This window comes from Porites lutea, chromosome 2 (genome assembly GCF_958299795.1).
Source record: "Porites lutea chromosome 2, jaPorLute2.1, whole genome shotgun sequence".
NCBI lineage: Eukaryota > Metazoa > Cnidaria > Anthozoa > Scleractinia > Poritidae > Porites > Porites lutea.
The window spans coordinates 17,704,266-17,717,760 of NC_133202.1; the positions used below are offsets into that span (position 1 = coordinate 17,704,266).

Sequence of the window (13,495 nt, forward strand, 5' to 3'; positions counted from 1 at the left end):
CTCCCAATATTTTCTCAAAGAATTAAGAAATATGATAACTAAACCCTCTGCTCCCAGCACCTCACCTTCCAAAAGGAACTACTTGTCACTATTTGGTAATTACTTGGGCCTTGATTTGTTCTGTTTCATTTCTCCTTTCCTATGAGGAACCGATGTCTGTGTGGTTCCTGCCTGGTTCATGAACTGGTATTTTTTGTAACCACAGACCAGGTCAAGCTGTGCTTGTGGAATCCATAGTCGACTTGAGAGCTGAGCAGAAACCCATTTTTTGTTCATGGGAGCCGAGTTAGTGGTCTTGGCGGGAACTGGGTGCAACTTTTTGGGTAGTGTAAGGACCTGTGTAACCACTGTGTAATTAGAGTTCAAATGAGCCATTGACCAAGTCAGTGGTCCTTTGACGGGAACTGAGTGTGAGTTACTCAAAGTGCAGGGACCTGGGCACTAAAGTTCATGTGAGCCTTTGGCAGAGTCAACGGTCTTTGGTGGGAACTGGGTGCGGGTTAGTGCAAAGAATAAGAGCCTGAGGATTCAAGGTCTTGAGAGGCATTGACCAAACCAGGGGTCTTTGTCAGGAACTGACTACAAATTAACCTGACGAATTTTTTGAGTATGAACACCTGAACACCCGCTTTATCCTTGTTAGCACTAAGTTTTTTTTGTCTTTGCATTATATGTAACTTTTGTTTTAAAAAAAAGGTTCAGCTTTTTTCCCGTGAAGCGTGAAATGCCCATTTTATTTTTCGTGAATTCTGAAAGGACCGTTTTATTTTCCGTGAAACGTGATCTAGACCCCCCCCCCCCCCCTTACCACCCTCTTACGTGTGCGGCATGGAAGGCCACGTTGCGCATTCATAACGGAATAAACTTGTTTGATATTAATGAGCTTTTGGTTGAATTGTTAAGAGATTGAACAAGTATTTTCATTGTAATGAACCTTGTAGTGCCTCTTTTTTGCAGTTTTTTTCTGTCTCATGTTGGCTTTTGACTTGGGTTAGAGATTGTCACTCCACAAGCGTCTTGCCTTTGGCATGCCTTGAATTCTCTTTAGAGGACTACAGATGTAATTTTTCTCTGAGCTTATCCAGTTGGCAGGAGGGGGATACCCACTTCTTTCCACTTTTGTGGTTTTTTCACTTTCCAGTGAATGGCCAAAAGGTGTAGACTAGATGTCGCTGTTGGAAGTGGGACTTCAATGAAGATTTTGTGGGTTTCCCTTTAGGGCTTACTGAGCTCAGAGGAAATGACATCCTTTAGAAGAATTCTTCCACAACATTGACAATGTGGTGGCTGGTGGGAAACCAGATGTCCGCCTCTCTAATTTCCTTTAGGGATTGGAGGTCTGAGGATTTGGAGATTTTGAGGTTTCGGGAAGAGCTTACAGCTCTTGTCATGACTCGAGATATGTTGGGGTTACCCAGTGTAGTGGAGTACCAACATGGTACGCTTAGTCCAGGGATGACCTCTCTACACCTCAATTGGATGCTACCTTCAGTATGGCACTAAGTAGATTATTATTATTTATTAATTTAACATGTGTGTGTGTATGTGCGTGTGTGAGTCCGCGGTCAAAGTTAGCCATCATAAGCCCATATTGTAATTATATTATCAAGACTAGTTTATCCTAAGTTGAGGAGACCTGACTCATTATAAGCCTCGTGGTTTCTTTCAGGTCTCCTCACCATTTACTTTTTCTTTAATCTCATTATTCCAACCTCCCATTGTAAAATTTTGTATATAAGGCAAATAAAGAATGAATGAATGAATGAATGAATAAAAGGAATGCAGGAAGGTAATATACTATTTATACTCCATTAATTTTAGTAGTGTTCCAAATGACATCACTAGCATTATTTACGGTTGAATAGTTAGCCAAATATTACCATTTACCAACTAAGCGTAACAAGTGAAGTCGTCCCACCCTCCAACCCCTTCTTGCAGTGGCATCTTAGGGCCTCTTTTTTCAGTCTGCTCCAATTTTTCCATTCCAATTAGACTATCACATAACACTATCACTTTTTACTTGGTTACGGTTATTTTTATTACAGTGACAGTTGATGTCAACACTCAGTTTCTGTGATTTAAATTTGGCTTATTGCATATACAAAACAAGAGCTCTTTAGGACCATTAATTATCTATGCATTTTCAAAATGGCCCACAAAAGTCAATCAATGTGACTCTGGACAGGATTTTACTTCACTGTTTAACAGTTAGAAGTACAGATTATAAAGGGATAAGGAGACAGGCAATTAGAGCAAAAAACCTGAGATCAGGCTCTATTTTCGTTTTGCTTTGTAAATAATATTCGGGCGGGCGAGGCAAAACAAAATGAGAGCCTGATACAAACCTTCTACAAAACATCTGCTGTTCCCTCTTTTGGTTGATTGACATTTGCGGAATCAGCTAAAATTTAGGGAGAACACTGTCTGAAAGATAACAAGAAAAACATATTTTGTGATATCTCTCAATCGAGCCAACTACATGATACTACAGAATAATTACGCTTGCCATAGCCAAATCACTGATGTTTACACTATTATTCTTAAATGTTTTTAGGTTTTTTTGTCATAAATCTATTGTTTTAATTGCTTTAATTATTATTTTATAACTTTCAGGATGGGTTTTGTTTTTTGTTGATTACAACTTCAGTTTAATTAAGAAAGGGTCCAGATAAGAACGATAGCAACAATGGCAACGAACATGTTGGAATGCAAAGAAGGTGCTAACTTTTCCATTGTCTGTACTAACTTCTGATTGGCTTAAACAGCAAAAGTTAACAAAACTTCATAAAGAGGTACATATATTCATCCTTACTTTCCAACCATCTTCCCTATAACAAAATCTGGTCTCAGTTTGAATAACAAAGAAATTCTATGTGGGGAACATGTAAAATTGTAAACTTTTCTTGGATGTTGTTTTCAACTCTTGTGATTGAGCAAAATCTTTTAACACAATTAAACACCTTTTCAAAGTGGAGTGTAACTGCATTTTATTGCGTAAACAGCCTTCATGTAGGTTTATGCATTCTCTGTGTAAAAATGAGAACATTCCTATGGGGGGAAAGCACCGTTGCTGCATAAGAAAAGAAATTGCTATCCAACTTACCCGGATCACTACTTAAATTCTTATTTTCTAATTAGTTCTTTTTGTCCCAATTTTATTGTGATGAGTTTCTTTTGACACCTTAAAACTGAATAATATTGACAGTGAAACTGAACTGAACTTGTGCTGTGCCCATTACGGAATCGTGCCTGTAGAAATGTGCCGATAGTAAATGCAAATTTTTCTGTCAATCAAATGACTTCTAATATTTGTAGATAAAAATTGGTGAAACATCTTCATTGTTTTGGAGACAATAGAAGAACAAAAAGATGTAAGAACGATCAAGTTTTGCCGTCTTAAAGCGTTTTGGGTGACTTTAACCTGTTACGGCATTTTTCATGACTTTACCGCATAAAAACATTGAAATGAAAAGTCTTGGCCTTTGTATTCTGAAAACAATACACTAACACTTCAGTCTACAGTTAGAGGAAGCAATGTGCGTCAGCATCCTTTGTGAGCGCACAAATAGTCATAGGACCCGTGATTTTGCGAGCGACTCAGATCTACAGGTGCCGTTCCTTAATGCAGTGGCCTATGAGGGCATAGCTTATACTGCAACATGTTCATTGTAACGACACCATCTTGAAGCTTAGTAGCACATGTGGTGAAAATGTCAAAAAGGGGAAGAAAAAACAACGAAGAATTCCCTGCCTTTAGGGCTGAAGTCACCTACAAGAGAAAAAGAAGGGAGAATCAACAAGCAGTGTTCAGACATGGAGTACATTACAGTGCAACGGCTGTCTTCAAATGTTGAGGGATGGTATCAAAAATATGCTTGTATTGGAGTGTTGACAATGGTTCCTCTTGGCTGTGAACCTAGGATTTAAAACATAAAGGAAACATGAAAGGGCTTTTTTAAAGCTAAGACATGGAGTGTGATATTTTGGCTGATACTGAGACTGTGTTTATGGACACAGTTGCATACAAGGGCACAAGATTCAACGAAAAATCCATCCTTGATTTAAAGACACATTTTAAAAAAACAGAAACCTTCCAATACACACATTTCACCTCTTGTCACCAACCACGTGTTAAAAAAAAAAGAGATTTGTCAAGCCTTGAGAATCCTACAAACAAACTTCAGAAACTAAATTTGAGGAAAACATTTCAAATTTAAAAAAACACTTGACTGAATGAGGCTACCTTTTGATAGAAAACCTTCTATCAGAAAAAAAGTTCACAAAGAGGGAGTCTGCACTCCTGAAACACAACAACAAAGAGGGAAAAGATTGGCTCTCCTGACACAGTACCAACCCTCAGTGTCTACTTTAAGAGAAGCTTTCATCAGAAAATGGAATCTTGCACAAGACCAACTGTTACTTCGCCAAATTTCAAAGAAACACCAATCATTTCCTATAAGAAAGGAAAATCCCTAAAGGTCATGCTCGTTAGAGCTAGAATATAACAGGTTAACATAAGGTTTCATGCTGGTATAGATGTGCAGCCTGTAACCCCTTGCATTTTCTCAAATGTCCCATTAGTTTTTATTTCCTAGCAGTGAAATGTTGCTTTCACTCCAAAGGAAGTTAAATGGTCCCCAATTTAATGCATTTCAAAAGAATGGAACAAAGAATGGAAGAATGTAATACAATTTACTATTGGAACGAACTTTTGAAACACCCTGTAGAAATACGTGTATTGCAGAACCTCAAAAAGCTCAGGCGAAGAGGCCCGTAAAAGGTTAGTAATGTGAGGAAGGGAGAGAAATAGAGTAAATTGTGTAACTGAGGAGGGTGAGTTTCAACAGCAGTGGTAATATTGGAAGCAGAAATATACTCAATCTCCTTTTGATTGGAGTCAACTCGAACCGAGTGCCCTGGCTTTATAAAGGATATGCGATTTAAATGGCGTTGCTTTTACTAAGGCAGCAACAGGGTCTGGAAAGGTATTTTCAGGATTCGGGATTTGACCAAAATATGGTGCGGGAATCGGGAAAACGATAAATATTTTGACGGGATCCGGGATTTGACTGTTCCCCGAGAAGCGGGACTCGCCAAAAATTAGGCACGGGATGTGGAATTTATGTTTGCATGTCTGTCGGGAATGCGGAAACCATCACGACCCACCGGTTCTAGTGGCCAAAGCGAATCAACCAGGCAAGCGCTAAGTGGTGTCTCCTTTCAAACCAAACACCCTATGGAGTGTCTGGTTAATAGGTCTTGATGGTTAACTGTCAAAGAGTATTTTGTTTCAATCAGATGCCAGAAAAGTGCACGTGGTGTCATAACATACCAGTTATTGACTCGATATATTGCTTCATTAAGCTCTTCAGTCTCTCCGACAACCTCACTTTTATTATAATCTTGAGGGGATTTTTTGAACAGCTTAAACACTAGATTGGCCTAGATATGGCAAATAGTGATGACAGCTCTTCTACGACTTGTACAGCGAGAGTTTTGGTCTCATTTTATGTCGGGGCCACCGATGATAGTTCTAGCGCCAGAACCTCGCCGATTCCTACAGAAAAATTCAATGTTCTGCTAAGTGGCGATGAACACAAAGACCTCTTCAACTTCGTGACGCATCTAAAAACCTTCACTGGGTTAGCAGATACCAAATTAGACTTTTTAATGTATTTTTCTGGGAAAGAAAAGTGGGATTCAGGAAACTGATGAAAAACGTGCGGGATGGGGGATTCTCGTGAAAAAGGGGCAGGAATGCAGGATCAGGACCCCCCCTTCCAGACCCTGAGCAAAGGTAAAGTTGTGTAGGTACCATGTTCACCCTATTTGATCCTCCTTCATGTGTAGTTGTTGTCAAAAGAAAATGGGTGTGCCAGTGGATGACTGCAGGTTAATATGTGGTGGCATTTGTTTAATAACAGCTAACTTGTGTCATCGCCTATAATAATATTGCAATAATTGTTTTGGAAGGGTGTCAGTAGTAGTATATGCTATAGCCCTCAGATGCAGATGTAGTTGTTTTCAATACTACATGGGTATCAATTTAATGAGTGAATGAAATGGCAGGAGTAATGCTGTAGTGAAAAAAACAAGTGAACACTGGTAAATATTGGAAAAAAAATATTTATGGTAAGTGAACTACCGCAATAAGGGCTTTTGTACTTGTTTTTGTACATAATCACAGTTGACAACTATTCATGTACATGCATGAAACATATACCCATTCAAGAATGAATTTGTATGAAATGTCCACACAATAGTCATGTTGAAGATGATCAAGGTGATTGGTTTCTCCATTCTCAACATATGTGAGCTTACCACAGGCATAAATTATGAAATTCCAAGTCAATCAAATGTACACTTTCCCTGACCAAATGAATTGACAATTTGTCCTGAAAAGGACATCCAGCCTTTCATAACAGGCATCCTTTTGCCCACTAATTACATGAATTGATCCTAACGTGAAGCGCACAATGGATTAATTTTACAGGAAACGCTATATCTGCTTGCTGTTTAATTTCCAATTTGAGCAAAAAAATTCTGCCAATCGAACATGTTTAACCTCTGTAAATATAAATGTACCAAAGAATTTTTAATATTAGCAAACATTACATGAAAGTAGAATGGCAACCATGTCACACACTAAGGGCCAAATATTTAAACAGCGTCCAACTGAAGCGGTTTAACGAATCTTTGAACCTCCAGATCTCTTCTTTGGTGATCTGAGTTGTTGTAAGAAGATAAATGCTTTTCTAGTCTTCTCTATATGCTTTCATAAAACTGTTCACAATAAATGATGTTTAGATAAAATCATTGGGCAAATTGAAAATGACTTAGAACACAGTTTTGTTAAACACTGGCTAAACTCCGTTTAAATATTTGGCACTAATATTCTGAGGAGATCTGAAGTGCAGATGTGCTTTTTGAATAATAGAATCTAAATGAAAGGCAAGAAATAATAAATTCTTGCTATGTTTCATTTCAAAGTCACAGCTGTTTTTATGTCTAAGACTGCTAAATATTATACTTTACATGGGCTAGTTTTGGGACATAAATGTTATGAAAGTTGTAAATAAAAATTTTGTTATGTGAGACTTTGTTTACAAGTGCAATGCTTCCCTACAATGTACATGTCACACATGTTCTAGACTGTTCGTATGTAGCAAGCTTACAGTACAATTTTACCATCTCCGCTTACTCTGAACCCATTGTTCCTCATGGTGTAATGGCTCATTGGCTGTTCTCAGTTCGGTTGGTGGGAAAGATATTGCTTATGTGTATTGTTCAGATTCTGTAATTCTTGCTGCCTATATAAGTGCATTGAAGAACATAAGCTGAATTTTGACTGCAAACATCCAGAATGCACTGTCTCTCCTGATCCCTTTTGTTGTGAATCCTGTAGGTGGCATTTTCTCGAAGCGTCTGCATCAATGTATAAATTGCGGTGTTCAAAAAGAATTGAATTGAACTGCATACCAAGGAAGCAAAAAAATACTGCAATTACAGCTGTCTGTACATGTCTGTAACCGCTGCAGCCTATTCTCTGTTTCTTATTGATAGCTTCTTGTTCCCTGGGCAAAGCGATCTTCTCTCTGCTGCAGGGTTTGTTGCTGTCATCTTCTTCTTTGTTGCTTGTGCTGAATTTCAGTTCAGTGTTCTGTTGTTGCCTCAGAGGAGTTCTCCCCTACAAGAATTTGCATCCACTTTTTGAATGCAGAGTTGTTTGCTTTTCTGGGTCAATTGTATTGAAGAAAATTGCTTTTGAGTCACTGATAGTATAAAAATTTCTTTTACAGACAATGAATAAAACATCAAACCTTGAACTTGAATGAAACAAATTAGTGTTTCATAGCCTGCAGTGCACTATGGTAAACCCTTTTGTAGTGGAAAGTTTAGTCTTGTTCACATTCATTTTGAAATGATAGAGACCATTTGTGAAAAGGCGTTCAAGAGAGCTTTCAAGTCAAATGGCTGCTAAAATTCTTAAGCATGAGCGAGCTGAAACTGTTCATTTTTAAAATCTCATAGTAAAAAATTAGAAGCCTCTTCTTTTAACAACTTTAAATGAATAGGGTTTTACCGCCTGATTAAGCTGCATTTTTGCATGGGCCAGAATATTGGTTATTTCAATAAAGCAAATCAACGCTATTCTTTTTTTTAATTCAGTTTTAAAAAAATTGCCTCAAAAATAGATAAAGACATAATGTTAAGTTATTTATTGCTGTACAACAAACACCTTGATTTTGATTTTTTTTAACTCCATCCAAAATTCCCACGTGCAGGAGCCAAGCGAACTCGTTGAAAATTTGCTGCATTTGCATATTACCACAGAGAAAAACCTAACCTCAAATCACTGTCTTAAGTTAAAAAGCCTAGGATTCAGTGTTTTGAAATGCATTGTCTTAACGTTCTGCTGGCACAGCATAGAAGCGTTGGCAGCGTTTGCTTTCTAGGTTTCTAGGCTCGTTGCGGGCACATAAACCGCGGGCTATGAAACATGGATCATGCATTATTCTTCTCAGAAGCAACCTTAATATTTATGTGCCCGGCCAAGTTTGCATGCCGCCAACACCAAGTGCGGCCCATGCGATACTTGTAAATTCGCTCCGCTTGTGACAATAAAGTCTAAAATTTGGCTCTCATAGGACACGAGTTCAGTTTAGTTTTGTTTCAATTAAGTATGAATCTCATCGCAATATAAAATGAGAATATATTTAAATCGACAATTAAGATTTATACAAAACAAATCCTGAAAGTTAAAAAATAATAATTCAAGCAATTAAAACAGTAAACTTTTGACCAAAAAAAACTTAAAATATACGAGAAAAATAGTGTAAAAATTTTGCTTTATGGCATGCGTAGCGTAGAGATCAATTTGCAATATCAGTTGAAACGATAGCGTACGATTATTAGCGCCTTCTGAACGCTGCAAATTTATTTAGTTCTAGTCCTTTCATCGACTATCACAACTTTACATTTACCTGCGATTGTTTTCGATGCCATTCTTCTCATCCCACTCAACATTCAAACTAATTTCTCACCTCCTACAATACAATCCAAATCAATGCAAAGCGAAACATGGTTAAAAGGAGAGCACACAGCTGGAGTACACCATTCCTAGACGACAACTGCAAGCTATTCAGGGAAACGTTCAGTATTTACCTTCAAGAAATAGTTCCCTCTGGGTCTTTACAACGCTCCAAACGCAGTTGTAATCCTGTTTCTTTATCAGCTGACTGACCGAGAGTCGAAGAACGCTCAGGCCAGGAGTTTCAGTCGCCAACAGCTGGCAACACAGCTCGCTGCGGGTAAGTCGTTCGTACGGGATGTAACCTGATGTTACTGAACGAGCGGCTTTCATTACTACTACTACGCCTGTGTATTAAAGAAAATGGAAAAAAAAGACCCAGTCATGGTCCTTTCATGCCCGGTGAGCCAAAAACTGCTGGAGAAATATCGCTGTCGGGCCACTGACTCCCTTTGATGTACAGGCAACACATGCTTACATACGGGAAAGGAATACATTTGGGCCTTGTCACACAATGGAACCCCCAGTGAAGTTTTGGTTGGTGATTATTTTTCGGCTAGCCTGAATTTCATCCGATTACTTCCGGCTCGTGATTAACAAGCTTTTCTCGAGTTCTCCCAACATCCCGCGTGGGTTATCACGCCGTTAAATACTCCGTTCTATAAAGTTTGTAAATTGAAATAGCCCTGTTTTTTTAAAAAGATATTTCTTTTTTTGTTCGACTTATACATCAAATAAATGCTTCTTCATAATCAGCAACAATTTTAAGCAGAAGATAAAGCCGTGATCCACCATTTTTTATACCCCGTTCTAGAAAACGCCTCTGAAATGGATACCCCGTTCTAAATCAGGAGCTTCAAAATCACGACCCCGTTGGGCGGCACATACCCGTATAGGTAATGTATGGGAGTACCCTCCCCCGGGGTAAAACCATAATAAAATTGTGAAATAACTTTAAGTTTTCTATGAGTTTACCGGCACAATAAACCATAGGTTTTTAACCAATCAGAACGCGTGTACTATCTTAGTTATTTTATCACAATAATTAATTAAGGGACTTGTCAGAAATCAGGGTCAGCCAGGGGGGGTAGTGGTATACCAGTAAACCCGAAAAAAATTCGCCAAAATACCCCAAATTCATCCAAATATACCCAAAATTATACCCAGGTATGCTTTATACCTGAAATTCAAAGAAAGTGATATACCGAATACCCGTATTTAAGCTGCAATATACCGTATACCCGATTTAAAAAGCCCCTGTATACCGTATACCCAAAAACCCTGGCCCACCCTGAGAAATTAGCAGGGGGAAGGGGGGTGGAAACAGAGGGAGGGTCACAACTTTTTGAGACTCAGAAAAGGGAGGGGTCATGAAAAATGGGTCGTTAAAAGGGGAAGGGTCATGCAAATATATACCCGTGATCATGTAGAGGCTCACCCGCAGAAGAAAAAGAAAGTTCTTTATTTGGTAAAGAAAAGGAAAAAAAATGGAACAACGAAACGTTATGGATATAAACTGTGAAGTACTATTGCACGAATTTAACAAACATCTACTTTTCATTTGTAACGATGCTATAGAGTCTTATTCAAATTATGAATAATGTTGTTATTGATGTTATTTGGTATCTATTTATCACTGTCTTCAGCATCACCATCAATGCTGCTGTGAGTATCCAAGAGAGAATGAGCATCTCGATCGTCATCATTTATGTCATCAGCATTGATACAATCACTTTCATCATCATCATGATTTTCATTTAAGTTGAAGCGTAGATATTGCTTGATAATGTCCTGTGATTCACTGGTGAACAATCCCTTCTCAAAGGCATATTGGATATGCGGCCTTTGTGTTTTGAGGAGCCCACTTATTCCTTCATAATGAAGAGATAATGGGCCAATAGGCTCTGTAACATCATGCGACTCTTGCTGAGGTGCAATGGTTTCAATAACTCTTTTGCAGTTAGCTTTCATTCTCGTTGCCCTAGCTTTCTTTGCTTTCCTTCTATTTTGTTTTTGTTTCCTTTTTTACTTGTTGGCTTGGAATAGGCACCTTAAAGAGCCTGGAACATTTTTCTTTCAATTCTGTAAGGTGGGGAGGGTCATGATATTTTAGGCCAAGCTCAAGGGGATGGTTAGCAAATTTCACTCCCATTACAGGGATGGGTCACCTCATTTCCGAACCCAAATTTAAAATTCCCACCCCCCCCCCCCCCTCCCGCCCCTTCTAATTTCTGGTAAGTCCCTAACCAACAAATAAAATAACTTTCTTTTCATTTTTCCTGGGAATCTACTGCAGTCATAGCTAACTTACCGTGTGGCACGAAATTTTTGCTGGAGTTTATTTTTGCCGATTTTCGATTTGTTGTGTTTTGCGGTGACTGATTTTGGCAATTAGGATGGATTGGTTTTTCTTGCTGGGAATCAATTTTTGCGATTTGCAGAATGTACCCAGTACCCAGCATTGATGACATTTTCGTTTTTATTGAGTACGTGCAATAGTATATAACAAGAGACTATAAAGGGGACAGAGAGGCCATCCCCCATATACACCCTATTCTATAGGTAATTCGTCTCGAGTTATTTTTAGAATTGGGATAAAGTTACCTCGCGCGAGGCGTGGATGTTTCGTGGAGGTTTCGCATGGTGCAAAACATGTTGGGCGAGGGGCAATAAAAGCGTAAAAAGATCGAGAGCATTCCTGAATATTGAAGCGAAATGAGTCGGCGCTCACCTGGGAAAAAAGAATCGCTGGACTCTTTGACAACCCGTGAAATCAGTTTAACTCGAAGTTGTCGTAACCTCAGTGCTTTAATAAAATGAGAAATTTCGCCGGTCTATTGAAACCGGTCGTTTGTACAATTTAGGGAGTTTAAGATCCAACGACGCGGACGACAACTAGAACATCAAAAAAACAATAGGTTTAATTAGCAAAAAAACAACTTCGCACGTGCAACACTCTTTTTTGTTCATTTCTTTCCCGTTTTTGCACGACTACGACGTGAAAATGCCTAATTTCGCGTTTTATGGAGGACGTAAATAAGCAACGACGAAATTTTATTTCTCTTTCTGAGCTTGAATATGGTCCTTTGAAATTCAGCTTTAGGAGGGTTCGCCTACAGTTGACAAAGTAGGTGGGTAGGAATAATCGCTATAAAGACTGAAAAAAATAAACATCAAACCAGAAATTGCTCTCTTCAAACTGTAAATTATAAATGATCCTGAGAGAATATTCAGTGTGTTAAGGATTTCCCTGCTCTACTGTTAGCTCTATACAAGAGAGGAAGGGCGATTCTTTTTTAATTTCGGTTTCGCTGACACAGCTTTCGCAGAAATCTCGCTGTAGTCGTTTTCGTCGACAAAAGGAATAGCAAAATCGCTCTCCGCGTCTTCCCCCATTTTGTTCTGCGTCATTTCGTGAAGGACGCGTGGCTCTCACCGTTGGTCATCCACGCGGAACACATTCGCGCTATGTGATTGGCTGTTGTCTAATCCCCCTTGAGATCTGTGGTGTTAAAAATAACTCGAGACGAATTACCTATGGAATAGGGTGTATATGGGGGATGCCCTCTCTGTCCCCTTTATAGTCTCTTGTATATAACTATCCCCCAAAGGGCGGTGAATAGTGGTGGAAATATGTCTCGACGCTTCGCGTCTGGGTATATATATCAAGCGCTATGAACCGACCCTCAGGGCGATAGTTGTTTTAGTATTTACCAAATCAGTTGGATAAAAATCAAAAACGAACTTTTTGTAAATAAAAGACGTCACTTAGTTAGAGTTTGTTTACGCTGCAAAAGACAGTGTTTCGGGGATCATTTTTGTGATTTGTTTCAAATTCAGTGAGAATTTTTTTTTCTACCGACCAGTAAACGCCGGCAAGCCAAATTTTTTCTCTTTGTTGGTATTTGTTAGTACAGCTGCGTCGTTTACCGCTAAAATCTCATCTTTCGAAACCGTCGCGAAACGAGAAGCCATTTAGAATCCCGTCCCAAAACAGTGAATATCCAAGGATATTCAGAGTTAAGGGAGCCAATCAGAACGCGCGAAAATCGCCATTCACTGATTTTGTGAATACTACAAATACTTATTATCAATAAAGTACAAACGTTAACCACAAAGGACTGCAAAGGACCGCAAACAAATATTCTGCTTGCAGAATTTTATATGTCTACTTATTATCAATACTACGGAGTGCGTACCCTATGTAAAACCAGTTTTGTGTACAAAGCGAATTTAAGTTAAAGAATATATGCTCCGGAGTAAATCCTTGCGGGAAAATATTTGCGGTAATTTTTATTCGCGGAAACTTATTTTGCGGATCGCTGGAAAAATCGCAAAACACGCAAAAATTAGAACTTGCAAAAATGTTCGTGCCACACGGTATCTCTGCGATGTTGTGTGTTAAATTCCTACAACGGAAGTGCAGTATTAACGGGGAGTTCCAGTTAACGGGATGTAGCGGAG

The 13,495-nt window shown here is 38.8% G+C and overlaps 1 long non-coding RNA gene across 1 annotated transcript; it reads right to left on the minus strand.

Annotated features, from left to right (window-relative positions):
- Positions 1-1,763: 1,763 nt before the first annotated feature.
- Positions 1,764-9,466, minus strand: LOC140926703 (uncharacterized). The gene is made up of 3 exons (XR_012164459.1): positions 9,166-9,466; positions 8,985-9,047; positions 1,764-2,420 (listed from the first exon to the last, which is right to left on the minus strand). It is a non-coding gene; the product is annotated as an uncharacterized lncRNA (long non-coding RNA).
- Between the last annotated feature and the right edge of the window lie 4,029 nt (positions 9,467-13,495).